This window comes from Polypterus senegalus, chromosome 10 (assembly GCF_016835505.1).
Source record: "Polypterus senegalus isolate Bchr_013 chromosome 10, ASM1683550v1, whole genome shotgun sequence".
NCBI lineage: Eukaryota > Metazoa > Chordata > Cladistia > Polypteriformes > Polypteridae > Polypterus > Polypterus senegalus.
In genome coordinates, this window is record NC_053163.1 from 175,157,449 (window position 1) to 175,182,701 (window position 25,253).

Sequence of the window (25,253 nt, forward strand, 5' to 3'; positions counted from 1 at the left end):
TGCATCTCCAAAATGGCAGGTCTTGTGGAGTATTTCCAGTATTTAGTGGTTAGCACCTATCACAAGTGGTCCAAGTAAGGACAACTGGTGAATTGGTGATGGAGTCATGGATGCCCAAGGCTCATTGATGAGAATGGGAAGTGAAGGCTAACCTGCCAGGTCTGATCCCACCGAGGTACTGGAGCACAAATTGCTGAAAAACCGAATGCTGGCCATGAAAGAAATGTGTCAGAACACACAGCACATTGCTGCTTGGGGCATTGATCTAGATTGGTCAGAGTGCGCATACTGACCCCTGTCCTCCACCGAAAGCACCAACCAGCAATGGAAGAAGGTGGCCTGGTCTGATGAATCACATTTTCTTTTACTTCGTGTGGATTGCTAGATGTGTGTGTGTCATTAACCTGGGGAAAAGATGGCAGCAGAATGCACTATGGGAAGAAGACAGAGTAGCGCAATCAGTGTGATGCTCTGGGTAATGTTCTAATTGGAAAACTGGGGTCCTTGCATTCCTGTGGATGCTACTTTGACATGTACCTCCAACCACCTGCTATTTCCTGATAGCAGTTGCCTCTTTCTGCTGGGTAATGCGCCCTACCACACTGCAAGAAATTGTTCAAGAATGGTTTGAGCAACGTGAGGAAGAGTTCAAGGTGTTGACTTGGCCTCCAAATTCCTCTGATGTCTCAGTCTGATCGAGCATCTGTGTGATGTGCTGGAAAAACAAGTGTGATCCATGAAGGCACCATCTCACTAACTTATATTACTCAAAGGATCCGCTGCTAACATCTTGATGCCAGATATCACAGGACACCTTCAGAGTTCTTGTGAAGTCCGTGAGGGGTCAGAGCATTAGGTGGCCCTACACAATAGTGGGCAGGTGGCTTTAAAGTGGATGTCATGATTATGGTGTGCGTGAATTCATTTGGTATTTTTTGACGTCTTGAACGATATTTTTTAGGTTCTTCTATCATCTCATTTTTGAGAGCCATCATTGACACTACATCCCACATTGTTGGGCTATGACTTCAAGGGTCATGACCACGGGAAATCGGCACAACAGGATTAAAGGTCAGCTGGGGATTCCTTTAATTATTTGACCTGCTGATACAAACATTCTAAAAAATTCTTTCGCTGTAGCACTTCTCGCGACTTTTGTTTAGTTCGACCTCTTTGCCTGTTTTTTGACGTTAATTCTTTTCTTTCATTAGGAAATAGTCGATAAGTTTATTTTTGTTTGTTTTGTTGTTTTGGGGTTTTTTTTTTTTTTGTGCTTTCTCCCGGTTTAACTCCGTAGATAATCACCTGTCCGTTTCTCGGTGGAACAGTTGTGGCTGATTGGCGTGCAAATCAATCTGTGCAGTGTGTTGATGAGTGAGTGAAGCTACAGAATGTTGTAAATTTCCATTCTCTGAATGTGCTTTTTCTCTTACATGGTTTCAAGGGGACATCATTTGATAGATAGATAGATAAGGCACTATGTAATGATAGATAGATACTTTATTAATCCTAAGGGGAAATTCACATACTCCAGAAAAAGCATACTGATAAAAAAAAAAAACAGTATTAAAGAGCACTGAAAATGCAGGTATAACAGACAATATCTTTGTATAATGTTAATGTTTACCCCCCTGGGTGGAACTGAAGAGTTGCATAGTGTGGGGTCTCCTCAGTCTGTCAGTGGAGCAGGAAGGTGACAGCAGTCTGTCGCTGAAGCTGCTCCTCTGTCTGGAGATGATCCTGTTCAGTGGATGCTGTGGATTCTCCATGATTGACAGGAGCCTGCTCAGCGCCCATCGCTCTGCCACAGATGCCAAACTGCCCAACACCCTGCCTACAATAGAGCATGCCTTCCTCACCAGTTTGTCCAGGCGTGAAGGCGTCTCTCTTCTTTATGCTGCCTCCCCAGCACACCACCACGTAGACGAGGGCGCTCGCCACATCCGTCTGATTGCAGATGTTGAAAGACGCCAGCCTTCTAAGGAAGTATAGTCGGCTCTGTCCTCTTTTGCACAGAGCATCAGTATTGGCAGTCCAGTCCAATTTATCATTCAGCTACACTCCCAGTCACCTCTGATAATCACGGGGTCCATGAGGGGTCTGGGCCTCCTAAAACCCACCACCAGCTCCTTGGTTTTGCTGGTGTTCAGGTTTAAGTGGTTTGAGTCGCACCATTTAACAACGTTCTTGATTAGGTTCCTATACTCCTCCCCCTGCTCACTCCTGATGCAGCCTACGATCAGCAAACTTTTGCACGACTTTTGAATGACAGGAGCTGACTCTAGATGCGATGCCAGCCTTTGCACTTATATTGTCATTGTCATATACGACTTATATTGTTATTTTGTCAAATGGAAGTAGCAATTTTGCATAGTAACTGGACTGAGATTTGAACTTCAGACGGTTGCGGCACCAGCACACTCGGCTGCACCATGCTACCATTTACAAATACAACACATTTAAAATAATGCACAATATTCAAATATACATCCATACATACACATTTTTCATTCTTTCCAGTTCTTTGGAGTGGTAACGGTAATGAATTTATGACTGTGTACTAGAGACTAGCTGAATCAGGACCAGTAAAACAACAAGGATTACAGAAAGCAAATGGTTCTGAATGCTGGGCAGTTTGCTCCAACTCCCATGTGGAGATGGTGATGACGTTTGAGTCTACAATCTTGTGGTTCACTTGACTTCACCCTTCATTGAGCAGCATGTTATGGAGGTTGTTGTCTTCTACAAGTATTGGTTGGTCGGCTACCCAAAGTGGAATAATTTCATTTCTGTCACGTAGCCTTTTGAGCTCTGTGACCTGAAGACCTCAATGCTCTGCCTTTTTGGCCTCTTTTCCTTTGCATCTCAACTACTAGCAGAGTTGCTCGGATCTGCATCGGTGCTTTTAAAGAAATGGAGTTGCTTCTGAAAAATTGATAAGTTTATCTGTGGTTCTTTGTAGGTACTTCTGTGTCATTTTTAGGTTAACAGTAGAGCATGTGGGTAAATTAAGGCTGTTGGCATCTGCGGCATTACGGCAAATCATCTCAGGGTGTAAAATAAAGCATTCTGCGTCACTTTGAGGTCGTCACTGGCATGTGTAGCGGTGAGACTGAGAAGAAAGCGGGCAAGGTTATGTAGGAAGAGGAGGAGGAGGGCTCTGTCTGTCTTTGACTGGATTTTGCTGCAAGTCCCCGGCCCACTTGTGTTGAGCAGTTTACCGTACGTGAGATCTCTGCTTCATCTTTCTGCTGAAATGGTAAAACTATTGTGATCTGTATATATAAAATCCAACGCCTGTATGTCTGTCCGCTTTTCACAAAAGATCTACTTAACAGATATAGATCAGGTTCCATCCATCCATTCATTCTCCAACCCACTGAATCCAAACACAGGGTCACGGGGGTCTGCTGGAGCCAATCCCAGCCAACACAGGGCACAAGGCAGGAACCAATCCTGGGCAGGGTGCCAACTCACCACAGGACACACACAGACACAATTTAGAATCGCCAATCCACCTAACCTGCATGTCTTCGGACTGTGGGAGGAAACCCACGCAGATACGGGGAGAACATGCAAACTCCACGCAGGCTCCCGGGTCTTCTAACTGCGAGGCAGCAGCGCTACCACTGCACCACCGTGCTGCCCTAGATCAGGTTATTCTCTATAATTTGCTTGAACATTCCAGGTGATTTTCTAGGTGAAATTCTCCCATTGCCCTATGTATCATAGTTCGCTTGCGGTACTGATTTATTTGCGCAAATCCAAGAGACACACTGTGGGCAGAGGGGAGTTGGACTGGCCCTCCTCACTCATGCGCCAGCCTCGGGGCGTTCCTTACATCTGCCTATTTAGCAAACTAGATAACTACTTAACAGATTTAGATTTGGTTTTTTTTCCTAGAATTTGCCTGAACATTCCTGTTGATATTGTGACGTCTCTCATCCCACAAAGAATCATAGTTTGCTTGCAGGAGTGATATATTCGTGCTAATCCGAGACAGAGGCTGTGGGCCGAGGGGACGCGGAAGTGTAACGTCAGGAGTAGGGAGCCGGGTAAGGCCCTTCTGTTTCACTATTATGCGTGCGGAGCCGTGGGGCACGGCTAGTGTATAAAGTCACACATGCTCACTTGGGGAGCAGCTAATGGGCACAACGATGCGGGATAACACAAAGAAAGTGGTTTTTGTACAGGGCCATAATGTCTCTCTCTCTTTTGTTCAACAGAAAAACAGAAGAATAAAACTCGCCATTTGAAGACTGGCAGATGATTCAACACACACAATAACAAGGCCTTTATTTCTGACCTCACCTGATGACTGCACTTCCAGCCTCAATGTTGCACGTCATTTCCGGTCGACCTTCTTCCCAGCATTTCCAAGTTCTTGAAAAAGAACAATGGCTGGTGCCCACCCCACCCTAGAGCTATATAAAGAGGGTTGAGTAGAATTAGAATTTATAAGGTTTATGGCATTTTATATAAAAACTCACCACTGCTTCGCAGCCCACTCACAAGAGAAGACAAAAGAAACTTCCATCTTTTAAACATCACTTTCAGCAAACACAGAAGATCATACAACCTGTTTTTGTTTCGCCTTCCATTATTTCAAAATGAAAGGGTACATAATTGGTGATATTGCACAAACTGTATGTACCCCGCTGTTTAGAGCGGGCGGCACGGTGGCACAGTGAGTAGTGGCTCACTTCCCAGGTCCTCCCTGCGTGGAGTTTGCATGTTCTCCCCGTGTCTGTGCTGGTTTCCTCCCACAGTCCAAAGACATGCAGGTTAGGTGGATTGGCGATTCTAAATTGGCGCTTGGTGTGTGGGTGTGTTTGTGTGTGTCCTGCAGTGGGTTGGCACCCTGCCCGGGATTGGTTCCTGCCTTGTGCCCTGTGTTGGCTGGGATTGGCTCCAGCAGACCCCCGTAACCCTGTGTTCAGATTCAGCAGGTTGGAAAATGGATGAATGCTTAGAGCTGTGACCCAAGGGACTGTAATACCCAGCATTCGATTGCAGGTTACATTATAATTAAAAGGCACAATTTCAAAAACGATTTTACCTGAGTGGGCTTCACTCTTTAGCCAATTAAGTGTCTCCATGAAGTTCAGAGGGCAGGCCGAGGTGGGGCTCACCCCCTCCTGCCAGTCAACTTCCCCTCCTACAGCCCACCGAGAGATTCACACTGGCCATTTAATAACCTGTCCCTTGACGGCAAGCATCACTTTAATATGAGAGAAGTAGTCTGAAGCCCCCCCATTCACCAAAGCCCCAGCCTATTGGGAATCCATAACCCCCTGATGACCTGAACACATCAGCTGAAAAACAAATTAGTTAAAAGCTGCTGATAAAGCAGGGGAGCATGGTGTCGAGGAGCGCTCACTAGGGGAATGGAGATGAATGCCCGTGGTTAGCATCTGCTGATGAACTTGTCATTTTAAATATGATGAGACGACCCTGGGGAAGGCGCACATACTGGCTGACCCACCCGCCTGCTTTCCTTAGCCAGCGCCGTCTTTATTTCTCTGCTATTCCCCCCCTCAACCCCCCCTCGCATGGCAGCCATGTGTCCACCTAACCTAAGGAAATATTCCAGCAAATTTGGCACCATTAATGTCCCCCGAGTAAGAAATAGACGGCCTGAGGTTTGTCGCTCAGTTAGCGTGATTGGAGAAACTGCCAGCATTTTGCGATTCAATTTTTTAATTGAGTTTTTTTTTAATACAATAGACCAGGGTTGCTATTGTCTTGCACATGAGTCATCTACCACTTGTCATAACTTAATAACTTGACTGTCAAGTCTTAATTAATACATTTTCAATTAATTGGCATAAAAAAAAGAAACGTAAGCAAGCATTGATTGATCTCCGACCAAACTGATGTCCCTTTTCACACCACAGTCTCTTTGCTGAACCCTCAGCTAATGGAGGACAAGAATCAAACCAGACCTGGGTACTGAGTATTGAGATCCGGGTTCGAGTTCGACTTTTAAGCCTGCTTTTTGTTTTATATAGGTGGTGATAATTAATGATATTCCTTGTGGTTTTTTTTTTGTTTTTTTTTCTTTATCAAGCTGCTCTCAGTACAGAAATAACTGGCAGGCCCTGCGGTTTACTTTAATGATCTAAGACGGGACCTACACAGTCATTTTGAAGAAGGTCGGGAAGCGTAGCTAATCTAAACCATGACTGACTCAAGGCAGGACCCTTCTCTGAGTGGGACACCACATCGGCGTGCACTGAGTAAGTCCATCTCTGGTCGGTGGTGGGGGGGAAAAACAGGGAGAACTTGTGAAGCAATGGCTGGGCAGTGTCACAACTACCAGCACCAATTGATTAGATGATCGATCTTTATTTAGTCGAGGATCGCTAGTAAGACCCATAATAGAAATGAAAAATAAATGATCAAAAACTGCATACAGTGGATTCAGAAAGTCCTCAGACCCCTTCTCTCTTTTTCACATATTATTGTACAGTTGTGCTTGAAAGTTTGTGAACCCTTTAGAATTTTCTATATTTCTGCATACATATGACCTGAAACATCATCAGATTTTCACTCAAGTCCTAAAAGTGGATAAAGAGAAACCAGTTAAACAAATGAGACAAAAATATTATACTTGGTCATTTATTTATTGAGGAAAATGATCGAATATTACATATTTGTGAGTGGCAGAAGTATGTGAACCTTTGCTTTCAGTATCTGCTGTGTCCCCCCTTTGCACCAATAACTGCAACTAAACGTTTCCGGTAACTTTTGCTCATTTCTGCACACCAGCTTGGAGGAATTTTAGCCCATTCCTTCCGTACAGAACAGCTTCAATTCTGGGATGTTGGTGGGTTTCCTCACATGAACTGCTCGCTTCAGGTCCTTCCACAACATTTCGATTGGATTAAGGTCAGGACTTTGACTTGGCCATTTCAAAACATTCACTTTATTCTTCTTTAACCATTCTTTGGTAGATTTATTTATTAAGGACAATTATGGAATATTACATATTTGTGAGTGGCAAAAGTATGTGAACCTCTAGGATGATCAGTTAGTTTGAAGGTGAAATTCAAGTCCGGTGTTTTCAATCAGTGGGATGCCAATCATCTGTGAGTGGGCACCCTGTGTTATTTAAAGAACAGGATCTATCAAAGTCTGCTCTTCACAACACATGTTTGTGGAAGTGTATCATGGCACGAACAAAGGAGATGTCTGAGGACCTCACAAAAAGAGTTGTTGATGCTCATCAGGCTGGAAAAGGTTACAAAACCATCTCTAAAGAGTTTGGACTCCACCAATCCACAGTCAGACAGATTGTGTACAAATGGAGGAAATTCAAGACCATTGTTATCCTCCCCAGGAGTGGTCGACCAACAAAGATCACTCCAAGAGCAAGGCGTGTAATAGTCAGCGAGGTCACAAAGGACCCCAGGATAACTTCTAAGCAACTGAAGGCCTCTCTCACATTGGCTAATGTTCATGTTCATGAGTCCACCATCAGGAGAACACTGAACAACAATGGTGTGCATGGCAGGGTTGCAAGGAGAAAGCCACTGCTCTCCAAAAAAATTGCTGCTCGTCTGCAGTTTGCTAAAGATCACGTGGACAAACCAGAAGGCTATTGGAAGACTGTTTTGTGGACGTATGAGACCAAAATAGAACTTTTTGGTTTAAATGAAAAGCGTTATGCTTGTAGAAAGAAAAACACTGCATTAAGCATAAGATCCTCATCCCATCTGTGAAACATGGTGGTGGTGGTGGTAGTATCATGGTTTGGGCCTGTTATGCTGCATCTGGGCCAGGACGGCTTGCCTTCATCTATGGAACAATAAATTCTGAATTATATCAGAGAATTCTAAAGGAAAATGTCAGGACATCTGTCCATGAACTGAATCGCATGAGAAGGTGGGTCATGCAGCAAGACAACGACCCTAAGCACACAAGTCGTTCTACCAAAGAATGGTTAAAGAAGAATAAAGTGAATGTTTTGGAATGGCCAAGTCAAAGTCCTGACCTTAATCCAATCAAAATGTTGTGGATGGACCTGAAGTGAGCAGTTCATGTGAGGAAACCCACCAACATCCCAGAGTTGAAGCTGTTCTGTACGGAGGAATGGGCTCAAATTCTTCCAAGCTGGTGTGCAGGAATGAGAAAAAGTTACCGGAAATGTTTAGTTGCAGTTATTGCTGCAAAGGAGGGTCACACCAGATACTGAAAGCAAAGGTTCACATACTTTTGCCACCTTCAAATATGTAATATTCGATAATTTTCCTTAATAAATAAATGACCAAGTATAATATTTTTGCCTCATTTGTTTAACTGGTTTCTCTTTATCTACTTTTAGGACTTGAGTGAAAATCTGATGATGTTTTAGGTCATATTTATGCAGAAATATAGAAAATTCTAAAGGGTTCACAAACTTTCAAGCACAAATGTAGTGCAGCCTTATGCTAAAAGCATTTCACTTTTTTTTCTGTCATCAATTAATACTCGATATCCCCGACTGACAAAGAGAAGACAGGGTTTTATACATTTTTTCAAATGTATTAAAAATAGAAAACTGAAATATCACTATGACACTTGAAATTCAGCACAGGTACCTTCCAGTTACATTAATCATCCTTGAGATGTTTCTACACTTTGCCTGCAGGTTTTCATTTGAGGACTTTTCCATATATTTTAGTCACACAACACTTTTTCTCAGTGGTCCCCCCATTTCAGGGCACCATAATGTTTGGTGTCCCAGATGTTTGTGATTCCTCAGATGGGTTTCATGGCTTCCTAAGATACCTCTGCTTGCTTCTACCCTTTGGAGTCTGTAGTTACCATTATACAACAACAGGAGAAGAGCTGTGCCAATAAAAGTCAAAGAAGACATAATGAGGCAGAAAAAGAAGAATAAAACCACTGGAGACATCGGGAATGAGGATGACTGAAATCAACTGTCTGGAATGTCATGAAGAAGAAAGAACACACTGGTGGGCTCAGTAATCACAAAGGGACTGGTAGGCCAAGGAAGACTTCCATTGCTGAGGACAGAATGTGGTCAAGAAGAAGCCCCCAATGCCTGTCTGACAGACCCGAAACAGTCTTCAGGGGTCCGATGTGTGTGTTTCAGAGACGACTATGAGCAGAAGACTTCATGATAAGAAAAACAGAGAACACACTGCAAGGTGCAGACCACAAAACAGGATGGCCAGATTACAGTTTGTGACAAAGGACTTCAAAGAGCCTGCAGAATTCTGGGTAAAGATCTTGTGGACAGAAGAGACAAAGATGAACCTCATCAGAGTGATGACAAAGTGTGGAGACAAAAAGGAATTGCCTGAGAGCCAAAGCAGACCACCTGATCTGTTAAACACGGTGGTGCTAGAGGTGTTATGACTTGGGCATGTGTGGCTGCCACAGGTCCTGGCACACTTCTCTTCATTGATGATGAACTGCTGATGGCACAATGAATTCTGAGGTGTGTAGAAACATCTGATCTGCTCAAATTCAGTCAATGCCTCCAAACTCACTGGACGGCACTTCATCTGACAACAAGGTGATGAGCCAAACACACTGCTGAGGCAACACAGGAGTTTTTCAAAGCTAAAAAATAGAACATTCTTGAATGGCCAAGCCAGTCACCCGATTTCAATCCAATTGAGCAGGTCTTTCATATGCCAAAGAGAAACCTTAAGGGGACAAGCCCCCCCGAAACAAGATGGCCACATTAGAGGCTTCCTCACCAGAGAAGACCCTCAGCACCTGGCGATGTCTGTGAATCGGAGACTTCAGGCAGTCATTACATGTGAGGGATACGAGACAAAGTTCACACTATGGCAGCTTTATTAGCCCTGCTGTGTCCTAAACTTTATGGTGCCCTGTAATGTGTGACCAAAATGTCAAAAAATCCCCTTAAATGAAAGTCTATGATGTGCACTTTAATCACGATGGCTGAATTGTTGGATTTGTAATTTTAAACTGAGGAGCAGAGGAGCAAATGAAGGAAAAAAAATGTGTCTTTCTCCTAAAGATAATGGAGGGCACTGTTTGTCAAGTGCTGTGGGCTCAATTAAAGGAATGGTTTCTCTGAAACGCACATTCTTGACAGCCTTTTTTTTTTTCAATAGAAACCTACAGGAGCAGTTGTTGGTGTTCACATTTGAAAGAGACAGAAAGTAAAAACAAACGTGGCTGGCGGTGGCTCGGCTGACTTGCGTTTGTTTATTGGGCCGTAAACGGCTGCTGTTCTCTTGTGTCCCCAAATGCAATCAACCTGGTTAAGTAATGGACGCTGGATGGATAAATGGGTTACGTCTTCAGGCTGAGGGCATCAACTTGACCAAAAACAACATGTAATTAAGCTAGGAGTTCAACTAAAAGCATTCAGTAAATGAATATTTGATTCCAAGCTCCACTGGGAGGTGAACAGCCAGAGTGGTCTTCACTAGCCGGGCTTAGAAGACGAGAGCTACTAGAGCAGGGGTGGCCAACTCCCATCCTGGAGGGCCGCAGTGGCTGCTGGTTTTTGCTCCAACCCAGTTGTTTAATTAGAAGCCAATTCTCACCAATAAGAGATCTGATTTAATTTCATGGCTGGTTAGTGTTTTTACTCCACCATGTCAGTTCATTCTTAAATCATAGATTTTTTTTCCCTCTTTCTTATGATACGTGTATTATCCAAATGATTTGAAACCTAACACGGATGAGTCATTTTCAGTTCTTCACTTTCTCTTTAGTTTCCTTCTGGTGAATACACACAGGTGGAAATGGAGACAAGCTAGATGGAGAACTGCTGGCTCCTTCGTCATTTGCATTGTAAAAGATAGCCTGGCCACAGAGAGACACGACTCCAGATGTCCACAACACTCACAGCTTATTTTGCGACACAACAACACAAAGCCAACGACGGTGCACAAAACACCACACTAACTCAGTCCTTTTCCTCTCTTCGGCCGCCTCCACTCCTCTCTCGCAAGCTCCATCTTCTCCCTCCCGACTCCGGCTCCTTTTATCACGCCCCAGGATCTGCTCCAGGTAATCGGTGATGGACTTCCGGCAGCACTTCCTAGTGTGGCAGAAGTGCTGCCCTTGCACCCAGAAGCACCCCGGGCGTACACAGTTCCTGGTCCGGCAGAACTTCCTGGTGTGGCGGAAGTGCTGTCCTTCAGGGCTCTAGGACCGTCCAGGCCACGGGTCCCCACAGGGTTGAGCTTCCCAGCTCCATTTCCATGGCCCTGATGGAATCCAGGAAAAGATAGTGCCCCTCTCCCGGTCCGTCCTTCTTCCAGGCATCCCAGTGGGGCAGGATCCCAGGTCATCTGCCATAGCATCTTATTGCTAATAAGGAGCAATTTATTGATCACTGCACATTGAACCTCGATAAACATGCATTAAAGATGGCAAAGTGAGCTGTGGTTGTGTGTTTATAGGAAATTGTTTGAAAAACAAAGTGCTAACCAGTACAATAAAAAGAAGAATAAAACGAGCAGCAGCATCTGCTGCGCATTGAGCAAATCGTAGAGATCGATTCGGTGATGAAGCACGCCATAATAGGAAGAGGAAGAACGGTGGCATCTGAGGAATGTAAAGCAAATCACAGAGTCCAATTATGTGACGAAGAACACAGTAATAGGAAGAAGACCACTAGCAACATATGTAGGGCGTCAAGTGTGGGATATAGAATGCAAGAATGACAAAATCAGAGAAATATATGCTGATAATCAAGAAGATTGTCAAGTATGTGTTCAGTCTTTCGTTGAGTCACACAACTGCTTCCCTAACTCAAAAGGTTTCTTACTTTAATTTTCCAAAAACAATCATCTTGAAAAAAAAAATCCTATATTTGAATTTATTGTATTTGATTATTGAACATGAAACTTCATTAAACATGCATGACGGATGGCAAATTGACTGATGGTCATGTGATCACAAAAACAAAACAAACAAACAAAAAAATAGTGCTAATAACCATAATAGGAGGAAGAATGAAAAGAGTGGCAACATCTGCTAAGCGTCAAGCAAATCGCAGAAGGCAAATAACTGATGAAGAACAAGAAGACAAGACACTAAAGCACTATAGCCAAGCAAGAAGTAACCCTTAATATGGAGCAACATGGTGGCCCATAGGCATACAAGACAAAGTCTGGGATACACAATGCATGAACGAGAACAAGAGAGAAGTGCGAGGTGACAAATGACAACATTGTCTAATACCAGAGACTTCCAGCCTGATGCAAGGATTGCTTTTAAATTCTTTATTTCATTTTAATTAGAATCATATAACATTCCATACATTCAAGTCAAATTTAACAAATCAAACCAAAATTAAACCCCCACCCAAAATTCTTAGATCGCTGTGTGTTTGAAGGGCACTGGCTGGGAAAGTTTGATTAAAAACGTGATCGGTGTTACTCTGTATTTTTTAATGGTGTAAACAAAAGAATACGTTGCCAAAATGGAAAAGTTTAATTTGCTCTATATGAACCACCAGAAATAATTGGCTCATTATTTTTAAGTTTTTTGTTTTATGTCAGGACCATAGGTGTGTGTGTTTCACTAATGATAAATATTCTAATGTGTTTGATTGTATATTATTGCGCAGTAAAATCAGTTGCATTGTATTGCAAAATATTCCACTGAATGATTTCCTGCAGTATCACCTCAAGTGAAATTTACTTTGATGTACTGCATGGTGTTCATGAACGTGCGCATGGAGAGAGCTTGCAGGTTTGAGTAAATGTGATTACCCACCACACCAGGGGATGGCGCTGTTCTCTAATCCTTTCTGTCTTTCTCCCTCTGCAGTCCAGCTGACTGACTAACTGACCAGCAGTGAGGTCACTTCCTGGACCTGCCCCTTCCTTCCAGCACTCTTCCTTAGCCACGCCACCATTTCCTTACCTCAGCTCTGTATTGTACTCTTGTCTGTAATGTTCTTGCTCAAACTTAAAAGTATGTGGGGTTACCAAGATGGTACCCAGGGCTGGCGCCACCAATAAAGTGAATTAGGCATTCACCTAGGGCACAGACCACATGGTGGGGGACCCAGCCGCACAGGTTAGCTAACAGTCGGCTGGCGCACTAAGAAGCTTGGCCTAAGGAGCAAAATAACTGGCAGTGGTCGTACCCTCAAACCATTTTCTGTGTTTTTGTCTCGTTATTACAATGGATAATTCCATACCGCTTTTTATTGTAATTTGATTTTCACTGAAAAGCACTGGGAGTTCACACTCGGGTGTGAAAATGTCATGTCATTTTCCAACCCGCTTAATCCAGACCAGCATCACCATTGCAGGTGGCTGGCATCTGTCCCCGCAAGCCTATAGGGTGCATGGCAGGCACAAACCCTGAATAGGGTGCCACTTCATTGCAGGGCAAACAAACACACACACCAAACACTCATTATGTTTTTGGCCAAGGTAGCCACACCAACTCACCTAACATGCATGTCTTTGGACAGTGGGAGGAAACCCAAGCAGAGACACGGGAAGAACATGCAGACTCCATATATATATATATATCTATATATGTGAAAAGGTGCCATAGAAATAAATATTTTCTTCTTTATGTACCACAACCATTAAAGTGCACGCCTACTGTATATGCTATCAGCCTCTATAAATAAACTTTTTAAATGTATTCCTTTTATACCATACTAATAATAACTTCTGCGGTGTGCTGGCGCCCTGAACGGGGTTTGTTTCCTGCCTTGCGCCCTGTGTTGGCTGGGATTGGCTCCAGCAGACCCTCGTGACCCTCTAGTTAGGATATAGCAGGTTGGATAATGGATGGATGGATAATAATAACCCACCTGTGTTCAGCGAACGGATCACCAGTACGCTACTTTAATATTGCCATTTCTCTATATAATCCAAATAGGGTTACCAAGCTAATACTTTACTAAGTAAAATTGATTTATTTCTAATAGGCAGCCTAACAAGTAATAATATTAATAAAAATATGACCTTTTGACCCGCGAAGGGCTCCGCCGTGCCAAAAAGTGGACGGCGCGGAGCAGCAGCGCCTCTGACACGGATGGGCTGATCCATCATCTGGGAGACAGATGTTGCGTAACACGATTAGCCGCCGCTCCAGCTGTGCCCCGCAGCCATTCCCCGCGGACGCGATCGAGAGACTTGTGCTCGTCTTCGGCGCGACGCGACACTCAGCGCAGCCTCTTTGGATTTACAACCTGCAACGCGATTCCGAGCGCGATCAGCCCCGCTACCGTCGCCGACTCCGAATCATCTTCGGCTTCCTTCCCGTTTCATTTCATTTTTTTCTAGCGACGCAGGACTCATCTGGGAATCGGAGGAGAGAAAAGTTATTTCTTTTTTTTTACTTTTTACTTTTACGGATGAGCGTTTTTGAATGGAGTTCATATGTTGTCCGACACACATAGGGGAAAGTAACGGCAATTGTGGCTGATTTTCTTTTCAAGTATTTGTTTATTTATTTATTTTTTATTTATTTGCTGGCTCACGTTTCGCACCCTTGGTGCAAATCTTGGAATTCGGGATGGGTGTTCGTTAAAACTGATTTTTAAGGACATTTGAAAAACCTTTTCTTTTAGGACCGCGCGGGGACTCTTTTAATGCTGCCCGCTGTTTGGATTATACTCTTTCATTTTTCTGTCTGTTTTGCGCTCCGGGAGAATCGAGATCGCAGCAGCCGGAGGAAGAAGGCGCACGATGGAGAGGGTTAAAACGCTTCTGTGAGTCGCACAGCCCTGCATTAACCGTGCGATCACGTCGCTTTCCTAAGCGTTTAAAAGCCGCAGCTGCCCGGTCACAAGAGGTGAAAACAGCCGACTGTTGAAAAGGTAAGAGGCACGCGTTTCATTTGTCTCCGCCGTCGGTCGCGCTTTTACTTTGCCGATGTTTGGGTGTCTCTCCCTGTCTCTCCTTGCCAGTGTTGGGCATGATGAGGGCTGACGCGGTGTTCGTTGACAGATTTACTTTCTAGGCAGTTTTTTTTTGCTTCCCAGGAGGTTACCGACATGGACGCTTTGACTTTCAGGGAGATTTAATTCATTTCGCCCGGAGCAGCCGTGGCTCCGAACGAATGCGATGTGAACACTTAACGAAGACGAGCTCTTTGGATAAGGGACATAAAGATATGGATTAATATCGGCGTTTCTCCCGTTCTTCGGTCACATTTCACGTTAATTTAGTCTAGAGAGGTGTGCGGCTACGTCACGTACCACCCACCCGTGCTAAAGGCTCATCTCCTTCAGCTCATCTCTTCAAGGTTGGCTTGATCAAAGTGATCTGGCCAGGATGAGATCCACTTGAATTGTGTGTGTGTGTGTGATACAAATATGCCCATACACTCAGAGTCCAGCTAGTCTGGTGTCACTGGTTCAGTGTGGCTTATTGGGCAGCCTTGGTCTTGTGCTTACACATCATCCCCATTTCTGTGTGGGCCCTCCATGTACACCACTGTAACCTCCCACCGATGTGTAGGCTGGCCATGCATGAGTCACTGTCCACTACAATGGACTGGCACCTGGTCTGGGGGTTGAGCCCACCATGCCTTGTGTCCAGAGCTCTCAGGACATACTCTTTCTGCCCCAAGCCCACCCTCCACGACCCTGTGTTGGAATATGCAGGAACATGAAATGAATCTAGAAAGGAAAAGAATAAATCATTTGTAGCATTTCAGTCAGGTGGCACAGTGGTAAGGGCTGCTGCCTCACCCTTCCAGGGACCTGCTTTTCATTCTTAGTCCTGTCCTGTCACTGGCTTGCGGCCACCATGTCATTGTGGGCTTTCCCTGATGACGCTGATGTTCTCCTGCATCCAAAAAATCTGCAGTTAGGCTGATTGATGATTCTGAACTGGCCCCACGAAAGGACTTGTTTCAGGAGTAGCCCACGCTGCTGGAATGGGCCCCAGCTCCCTGCCACCTTGAATTTGAATGAACAGGATTTAGAAAATGGAAGTAATGTACTGAATGTTCAATGAAAAGGCAGAATGCTCAGTGGCCATGGATCCAGGAGGGGCTGAGCCAGTGACAGTGTGCAGTCTCTCGGTGTCTCTTCAGTTTAATTACTGGGCCGCTAGACTGTGTGTTGAGGGTTTGTGGCAGTCCATTGACCTCTCACCCACGATTGTGTGCCTGCCAGGACAGGCGCCCTCAATCCTGTAACGGAAAAAGTAATTTGGACGATAGATGGAGAATAATACTCACTGTATGAATGATATACTGTATATATACAGAATATACAAGAGTCACTATATACAATGGAGAATTAATTATGGGCACTCAGTCCAGTATGGCCAAATGTATGTAAGCCACACGTATCAGATGGATATTAAACTTGTTAGATACAATATAGACATATAAAAAGATGGATACAATATAACATAGATAGGAAAGGCACTATATAATAAAGATGGATGTGGAAGGTACTATATAATAAATTCAGTTATGTATGTTGTGGCAAGCGACTGGGGGTGGTACCCAGCCAGGACGCCCAGGAGGACTGGAGGACCGCGAGGGGTGACCGCCCTGGTGGCTTTGGGGACCACGGGAACGGAGCTATAGGGGCCCGTGGTCACCGCCAGGGGGTGCCCCAATGCCTGTGGTGCCCTGGCCCTCAGCACTTCCGCAACACCCAGAAGGGCCGACAGAAGCTAATCGGGAGGCACCTGGAGCACATCTGGGTGAGCTTAAAAGGGGCCGCTTCCCTCCTTTCGATGGCTGGAGTCCGGAGCGGAGAAAGACGGAGCTCAGAGGAGAGGAGTGGAGGAGGACCTGAGAGAAAGGCAGTGTGAGAAGAGGCCTGGGCTTTGGGGTAGAGTGGGTTGTGTGTGTCATCCTTGTAAATAAACGTGTTGTGGTGCTTGAACGAAGTCTACCTGTCTGTGTCCGGGCTGTTCCCCACAATGGCACCCCTCATGGTCTGGAGGAGGGATAAGCCCTCCTGGGTGTCCTGGCTGGGTACCACCCCTAGCCACTTGCCACAATGTGTGTGTATACTGATGTGAAAGATGCTATATAATAGAAATGTATGTAAAAGGCACTATATAAAAACAATTTATCACAAAGAGTAGGTGCTTTATATAAATATCATAAAACCCAAAATGTCAAAATTCAGTAATCCCACCCTTAAAACAAAGCCCTCAATCGTCTTCCTCACATCCCATGCACTGCTGCTGGCGTCTTTTGTCTGAACTTCTCGTCAAGGCAGGGGGAGGAGCCACAACCAGTGACATGAAGGAGGCTCCGCCTCCTGGCACTGCACCCACTAAGGAATGGAGGCTCCTTTGAAAAGACAGCACATAAATACAAACATAACAGAAAATATGTCAAAATATGAAATATAAGAATTCATAAAAAAAGAATGAAACAGCAAATAAATACAGGGAGAAGGCGCTCTGTAAATGTCTGCATGCGTTCCACTTTCATTGTTCAGAGTGTTTTCCAGCTGTGGTTTATTTAAGAATATTTTGGTAAGCACACAAGTGTTTGTGACAGTGGATGACGTGATGTGTGGATTATGCGACATGAGGAGCGTCAGATTTTTTTCTAGGACTTTTTTATTTTGGTCACTCATTCTATCAAAGCTTTTTGAAATCAAAGCTGATTAGAAATTGCTCGTCCATCAGTACAAGCTACACGGGGTAAGTAACATATAAAAGAAAAGATTGTTTTTCAATGGAGTATTCCATTAAGGCTCACACCCATACTTCATTAAGTTTTGGGGTTTTGCTATTTTTTTATACCTTACGGCTCTTGTTTTTTCATATTCTTGGCGTCTGTTTCCTATGTCATTAAGTATGGAGCCATGTCTTGCATTGCATTATAATTTTGTGCTAATTCCTGTTTGGAATTGGACGGCTACACCTCCTTTGTCTATTATCAGTCATGGTGCTTGTTCTCAGTTTCATTAGTTGGTATCTTTTATAAGATTTTTATTTTGAAAGGAGTCTACGTCATGGAGTTTTTATAATGAGTTTCTAAATTACATTTCAAATCTGAAGTTGTAAATGACTTCCTGAAGTAAAAAGCTTGCAAGTGCAGTGCGTTCTCCCACCCCCTCGTCCTGTCCTCCATTACAGAGACTGTGACTGGTCGCCACAAGGGACTGGATGCCTTTAACTTTCCGGCCTTCTTGTAATCCGGTGTGACACAACACATAATGCGCTTTCCATTGTGTGGCAGGCAAGTCTGGCGCACACACTGGAGAAGGAAAAGAAGAAATAAGGCCACACGTATTCAAGGGCTAGAATTTAGGGGATTGCATCAGCTTTTAAAGTTCTGTTCCTGCTGACTACGCTAGTAGTGATCAATGGCTCCTGTTGTAAATGTGCGCATTCTTGAGCTGCAAAGAGATGCCGCACAGCAGCCTTCAGAAAATCTTCAGACCCCCTCACCTTTCACACATTTTCTTATGTTGCAGCCTTGTCCTAAAATCATTTAAATTTCTTCTTTTTCCCTTATCAATCAGCACACAATATTCCTAAAACAGGACTTTAGACATTTTTGTAGATGTATTACAAACAAAAAAACTGAAATATCACACTGACACAAGTATTCAGACCCTTAACTGTGGCACTTGAAATTGGGTTCAGGTGCTTTCCAGTGTATTGATCGTCACCAAGATGTTTCTACACCAGGGGTCCCCAACTCCGGTCCTGGAGGGCCACAGCGCCTGCAGGTTTTCATTCGAACCCTTTTCTTAATTAGTGACCTGTTTTTGCTGCTAATTAACCTCTTTTGCATTCATTTTAATTGACTTGCTCCTGAAGACTCAGAGCCCTCAATTATTTCTTTTTCCTTAATTGGCAGCCAAACAATAATGAGATACAAAATGAGCCAAAACAGGACCAGCAAACTGTGACCATCATACAATATCTGAAAATAAAGAAAGGTGAAGGTCTCAGGAATGTTGATCTGCTCAGGTCCACAAAGCATTTTAACAGCGCTGCTCTTAGAAAAGAGAAAATCGACAATATCTGAAATGTCTGCTATTGCACAATGAGAGCAGCAACAATCCGTGGAATTAAAGAATGAGTTTAATTAACGACAAGAATCGGCACCTAATGAAGGAAATGGTTGGAGTTTCAGGTCCTGACTTAGTTGGTCTTCTCTTGGCTCACTCACTTCACATTTCATTTCTGTTTAAATGCCATTTAAGGAAAGAAATGAAGCAATTCAGAGGAATAAATCTTTAAAAAAAGTCAAATAAAATGAAAGGAAAAGGAGTTAATTAGCAGCAAAAACTGGTCACCAGTTAAGAAAAGGGTTAGAATGAAAACGAGCAGCCACTGCGGCCCCCCAGGACAGGAGTTGGGGACCCCGTTCTCCACCATGGTTGGAGTCCACCTGTAGTCAATTTAATTCATTGGACTGATTAAGAAATTCACACATTTGTCTCTAGAAGATCCAAAAGCTGACGATGTTGTGTCAGAGCAAAAATCAAGCCATGAAATTGAATAAATTGCCTGCAGAGCTCAGAGACAGGACTGTTTTGAGGAACAGATCTGGGGATGGTTATGAAAACGTTCTGCCGCGCTAAAAGCTCTCAAGAGCTCACTTACTCATCTAATATTTAAGTAGGATAAGTTTGGAAAAACCATAACTCTCAAGAGCTCACTTACTCATCTAATATTTAAGTAGGATAAGTTTGGAAAAACCATAACTCTTCCTAGAGCTGGTTACTCGGCCAGACTGAGCAATCATGGGAGAAGGACCAAAAATGTGATGGTCACTCTTGTTGAGCTCCAGAGAACCTGTATGAAGATGGAAGAAGTTTCCAGGAGGACAACCACTGCTGCAACACTCCACTAATTTTGGGCTTTATGGCAGTGTGGACAGATGACACATTAGAGTCTGCTTGGAATTCACAAAAAGACACCAAAAAGACTCTCAGACTGTGAGATACAAGGTTCTCTGGTCTAATCAAACCAAGAATGAACTGTTTGGCCTTGATTGTAAAAGTCACACCTGGTGGTAGCCCTTTTGGCGACCTGTGCAGGGCAGGTGGTATAGGTGCCCCTCTGTGTCCATAGCGGTAGTCAATATTAGATTTTAATGACCTTTGTTCCCTTCTGTGTCCAGAGCGCAAGCCTTAACTTTCATAAATGGCACCCAAACAGTATTACTAGACTTTAATGACTAGGGGGTGCCCTTCAGTGCCCAGAGAATGCGCCACTTCAGTCACAATTGGCACCACTTCTGGACTTCTGGATCTGAAAATAGATGTCCACCAACAGTCTCCATCCAACCTGACAGAGCTTGAGATGATCTTCCATCAAGAATGACAGAAAATCCCCAAATCCAGGTGTGTGAAGCTTTTCATGTGAAAGCCAACAAGACTACAGGCTGGAATCGTGGCCAAAGGGGCTTCAACGAAGTGCTGAGTAAAGGGTCTGAATACTCATGTCTATGGGATATTTCACCTTTTTATTTTAATACATTTGAAATAATTCCTAAAATCTTGTTTTCGCTTTGCCATTCTGGTGTATTGAGTGTTGCTTGATAAGGGGGGGAGAAAACAAATTTCAACGATTTTAGCACAAGGCTGTAACATAACAAAATGTGTAAAAAGTGAAGGGTCTGAAGACTTTAGTGAAGACGCTGCATGATCGAATGTGCACATTTACAGCAGGAGCCACTGATCACCACTAGCGTAGTCAGCAGGATCTTTAAAAGCAAATGCAATTCCCTAAGTTCTAGCCCTTTACTGCATGTGGCCTTGTTCCTTCTTTTTCCGTTTTCTCCACTATTAGTTCAATGAGGTCCATACCATGAACACTGAAAAGGAGACAAAGTCTTTTTATTGTGGTGTACCTTCGTGATGTTTGTCTGAGGGTATGGTTACTCAAAAAGTTTCCAGCTTCTGACCCTTTACTACATTTTGGGTTTCACGTCCTTGGTTTTGTTGATAAGATTTTCTTGACTTTCCATCACTAAGAGATGAGCGAGTTGTACTTCTAGGCGAGTGCAATCTGCTGTTTACACTTTGGTGCATTTGTAACATTTATGCCCCAGATGGCTAAGTGGTAATTTAATATTTTACAACAGCATTTCAACATGTAGCACTGTGAGTTCATGACAGATTCAAAGAAGTCAGATGCAAGACTCCAAAGCGGTCTTTTCTTCCTCCACAAAGGACCACGTTTCCACATGTCTTCTTGAATTTTTACCATTTTTAAGCTCTATGTTAGCTTTTCCATTACGACTCTGTCCACATTACAAGAGCAGTTTCCACTGGACGTGATCATGAAGATGACGACTGGATGAAATGGATGACAACAATATACACATAATTGAAAATAAATCAATCCATTCAGCCATCTGCTCTTTCATTTTGTGAATTTGTGTTTCACGATTGTGACTTGTGTTTTAAATTTTTTAGCATACGTTCCTTGACCTTTTAAAATAAGCAAAGCATTGTTTTAGGGGTTTGGTAGGCCAATAAACACAATGGATGCATCCATGCATTAGCCAACCCGCTATATCCTAACTACGGGGTCACGGGGGTCTGCTGGGGCAAATCCCATCCAACACAGGGTGCAAGGCAGGAAACAAACCTCGGGCAGGGCGCCAGCCCACCACAGTTCTATCTATCTATCTATCTATCTATCTATCTATCTATCTATCTATCTATCTATCTATCTATCTATCTATCTATCTATCTATCTATCTATCTATCTAGCCATTATCCAACCCGCTATATCCTAACTACAGGGTCACAGGGGTCTGCTGGAGCCAATCCCAGCCAACACAGGGCGCAAGGCAGGAAACAAACCCCAGGCAGAGCACCAGTCCACCGCAGGGCAAACACACACACACACACACACCAAGCACACACTAGGGAAAATTTAGAATCGCCAATACACCTAACCTGCATGTCTTTGGACTGTGGGAGGAAACCCACGGACACGGAAAGAACATGCAAACTCCACGCAGGGAGGATCTGGGAAGCGAGCTCGGGTCTCCTAACTGCGAGGTAGCAGCGCTACCCACTGTGCCATCGTGCCGTCCATATGGATACATTTACTTTCTATTTAGACACATTCTTAATAGTGTTAGGTAACAAATACACTTTCCTGTGGTTCCATTCTGTTTATGGAATGAGTGCCACCATTTTGTGGTTTTGTTTGGTCTGGTCAACAGGAAGTGTGTGGCATGTGACGTCAGCAAGTCAGGTATGAAGGTCAGCGTCGTACACCTCCTGATTTGTCCAAATTTATGGATACTCACTACAAATACTTAGTCAGTGGCGTAGCTAGGGGCGGGCGGAAGGGGCGGTCCGCACATTTTTGGGGGCAGCCTAATTGGCCAAAAGGCTCAGTACAATTTGCATGTAAGCAGCAGGGTTCAGAAAAATATCACTCATGAATGAGAAAAGTAAAATTCTCTGATTTTTATCCACAAATGCTTCAAAAATAATTTCCAGACTGTCCTTCTGTGACGGCATCAGAGACAGCATTTGAAATTTATGAAGCAATAACAAAAATACACATAAACATTACACCGATAATAATTTCTAGAAAGATAAACAACTAATTTACAATTTATAATTTTGTTTCGTTATAAATCCAAATGCGTTCTTGCTCTGCACAGAAAACATCCCCACCTATCACTTGTACACTACACTGGTTTTATTTTCGCAGCGTAATTATATTAAACTAATAATCAGAACACGGCTTATCAGTTCATCTATCCTTGTCTAGTTGATGGCCATAAATAATTATATTTGAAAAATGATTGCTGTTTCTCTATATATGAATAAATCTATGCAAAATGTATCTTATTTTTTCTCTATACATCATTTTAATTTTCTATTTAAATAGGTTAACATATTCAGGTATGTTGGAGGGCAGCAAGTTGAAGCACAGCCCCGCCCTGAGCGGCACAAACTCGAGCTACGCCACTGTACTTAGTGCTAGCTTAGTACTGTTTTTATCGATTTTCCAGCTATGATTCTTTAGTTTTTGACTATGACTTGAATTTGGTTATGAGAAACGTTTGTGGCTTCTGATCCTCTTGCTCAGTTATTGTACTGACTGGAGAATGTTAAAATGTTTAAATGATGAAGGACGAAGAGAAATGACATAGTATAAGAAAAGATGTGAAAATCAAAACAGACGTCAGAAGTAATCAACATTGCCCAAAACGCTAACCAGAAATTTTAAGTCTAAAAGGAACGTGCAAGGAGCAAAGTACCCAAAGAGACACAAAGACTGCATGCATAAAGTTGCAGTTTTTATTCAGTCTCAGATATTGAGGAATGGCTTGGGTGACCTTGATACTTAAGTTATCACTGTATCATCGCAGTGCATTATGGGACAATAGCCATTAAATCAGGTGACTCAAACACCCCGATTAGCAAAACAAAGTGATTCCAAGACTGACATTACAAAAACTTTTAAGTAACACGTTCAATCTAGAACTTAATCACAGATTCTCTGTGCATGAAAACCTAGAAAAGCGTGAATAAAATCATTTACAAACACTCGGGGAATTGAGAAAATAATATTGAAAATCTCAGTCATGACAATTTATTTTTTACTTTTGGTTTCACATCGTTGGTTTTGTTGATAAGATTCTCTTGACGTTCCAGTTATAACTATGGCAAAATGTCTGACTTTGTTGTGAAATTAAAATTCTATCCAGACGTCACTTAGTGGAGTCAGGACCATCAGTTTCTTGAAGTCTACACCAGTGCATCCTAAATTACGTTGAGGAGTCATCTGTAATGAGGACTCTCAGGTGCTGCTGTCCTTAGACTTGCAGTTACCTGAGAGGATTTCGTAAAGACTTCTCTTGCTTAGTTCTGCTGTTCTGCCTTTCGTTCCCTGCTAGGACTGACTGTTTGGCCAGTTGCCTGTTTATTGATTTGTGAAGATGTGGGTTTTTATTTATGTTTTGTGTCAATTCAAATTTTAAATTCAGGATTCTTTCATTTTCGGCTTTTTCTCTCTTTTGTCAGTACTTCATACAGGGAACATCTTTGGGGTTTAAAAATGTATTTTTCTCCCTTTTTACTTGTTTGGTGATGGGGTCAAAAATTCGCTGTTGAGTTTAGGTTCTGATTCTGCAATGTTCAAATTCTCAACCAAAGATGATTTTTATCATGGTGTCTGCATCTGTGTCTGTGGAAAATCAAACTTGATTTTCACATGTTAATATTGTGATTTTTGTCAGAAAAATTATATATTTTTTGTGTTGTGTAGAGCTCCTTGAAAAATTACATCCCAGTTAGGATATAAGATCGATACATATTGACTCCTCACTAATTCTCCCACTTTCCATATAGGTGGGAAGCTGAAATTTCGCGTGCTCATTCCTTGCAGTGTACTTACAAATGTTAGGTATGTTTCATGTCCTATTGCAACGCCCAAGGAGGGGGAATCAGGTGTACCCCCTAAACCGTATATATAGTGTGATGGACAGAAAAGAATGATGAAAGAAAAGAATGGAGGAAGGCAGCCTTTTCAGGGCATTGCATCTCCGGGACGCTAGGTGGCAGCTCCCCTGGACAGCAACGGTTCCCCGTATTCCCTCAAAGCATCCTGGGACATGGAATTCATTTCTTCAGCCCTGTTGGGTGCCGTGGATGTCACCAGGGGGAAGCTCACAAAGAACCTGGGTACTCCTACTGTTACTATAACCCGGAAGTACTTCGGAGTCATGGGGACTGAAGCCCGCAGTACTTCCCAGATACTTGAGGACGGATGATGTGGTGTTTGACCCAGGAAAAGAGAAGGAACACTTCTGGGTCAAGGAATATAAAAAGGACTATGGCAACCCAGCAGTGGAGCCGGAGTTGGTTGGTAGAGTGATGGAGCTGCTGGGAGTGGAGGATTGATTATTGTATTGATTATTATTACTGGAGAATTGTAGCGAGTGTGGTGCTTTGTGCATTGTATCTGAAGAAAAATATTTAAATTCTTCTTGGTGCTTTTTACAAGTGTGTCTTGGACGTCTGTCTGGTGGATTTCATGGGGCAACAGCAACCCCTAGCATCCACAATAGATAGGGGAAACCCCTCATCATTATTTCTGCGACTTCCAATATACATAGGAAGCCCAGATTTCCCATGCTCATCCTTTACACTGTACTTACAAACGTTAAGTATGTTTGATTTCGCGCCATGCCCCGTAACGAACTTTCGAAAATAACGTCTTCTTTTTGGTAGTTCTCACCATTATGCCATAAGGAACTTTTGGAACTGACCTCTCCTTTTGGTGGTGTTCTTCCTTATTTCAGTTAACAGACGATTTATTTCACAGTAGAGACGCACAAGCAGAGATGCAGGAGGGCCG

General features: G+C 43.3%; 1 protein-coding gene across 2 annotated transcripts in view; it reads left to right on the forward strand.

The window, feature by feature from the left end:
• Positions 1-14,083: 14,083 nt before the first annotated feature.
• Positions 14,084-25,253, forward strand: part of LOC120536321 (protein FAM163A-like) — a 117,180-nt gene continuing 106,010 nt past the window's right edge. Inside the window, exon 1 of one of the 2 annotated variants that reach the window (XM_039764645.1) lies at positions 14,084-14,791. The gene's annotated coding sequence lies outside the window, so the exon portion shown is untranslated. Of the gene's footprint in view, positions 14,792-17,494; positions 17,598-25,253 lie in introns of those variants that run through there. The other variant, XM_039764646.1, reaches the window with a different exon arrangement.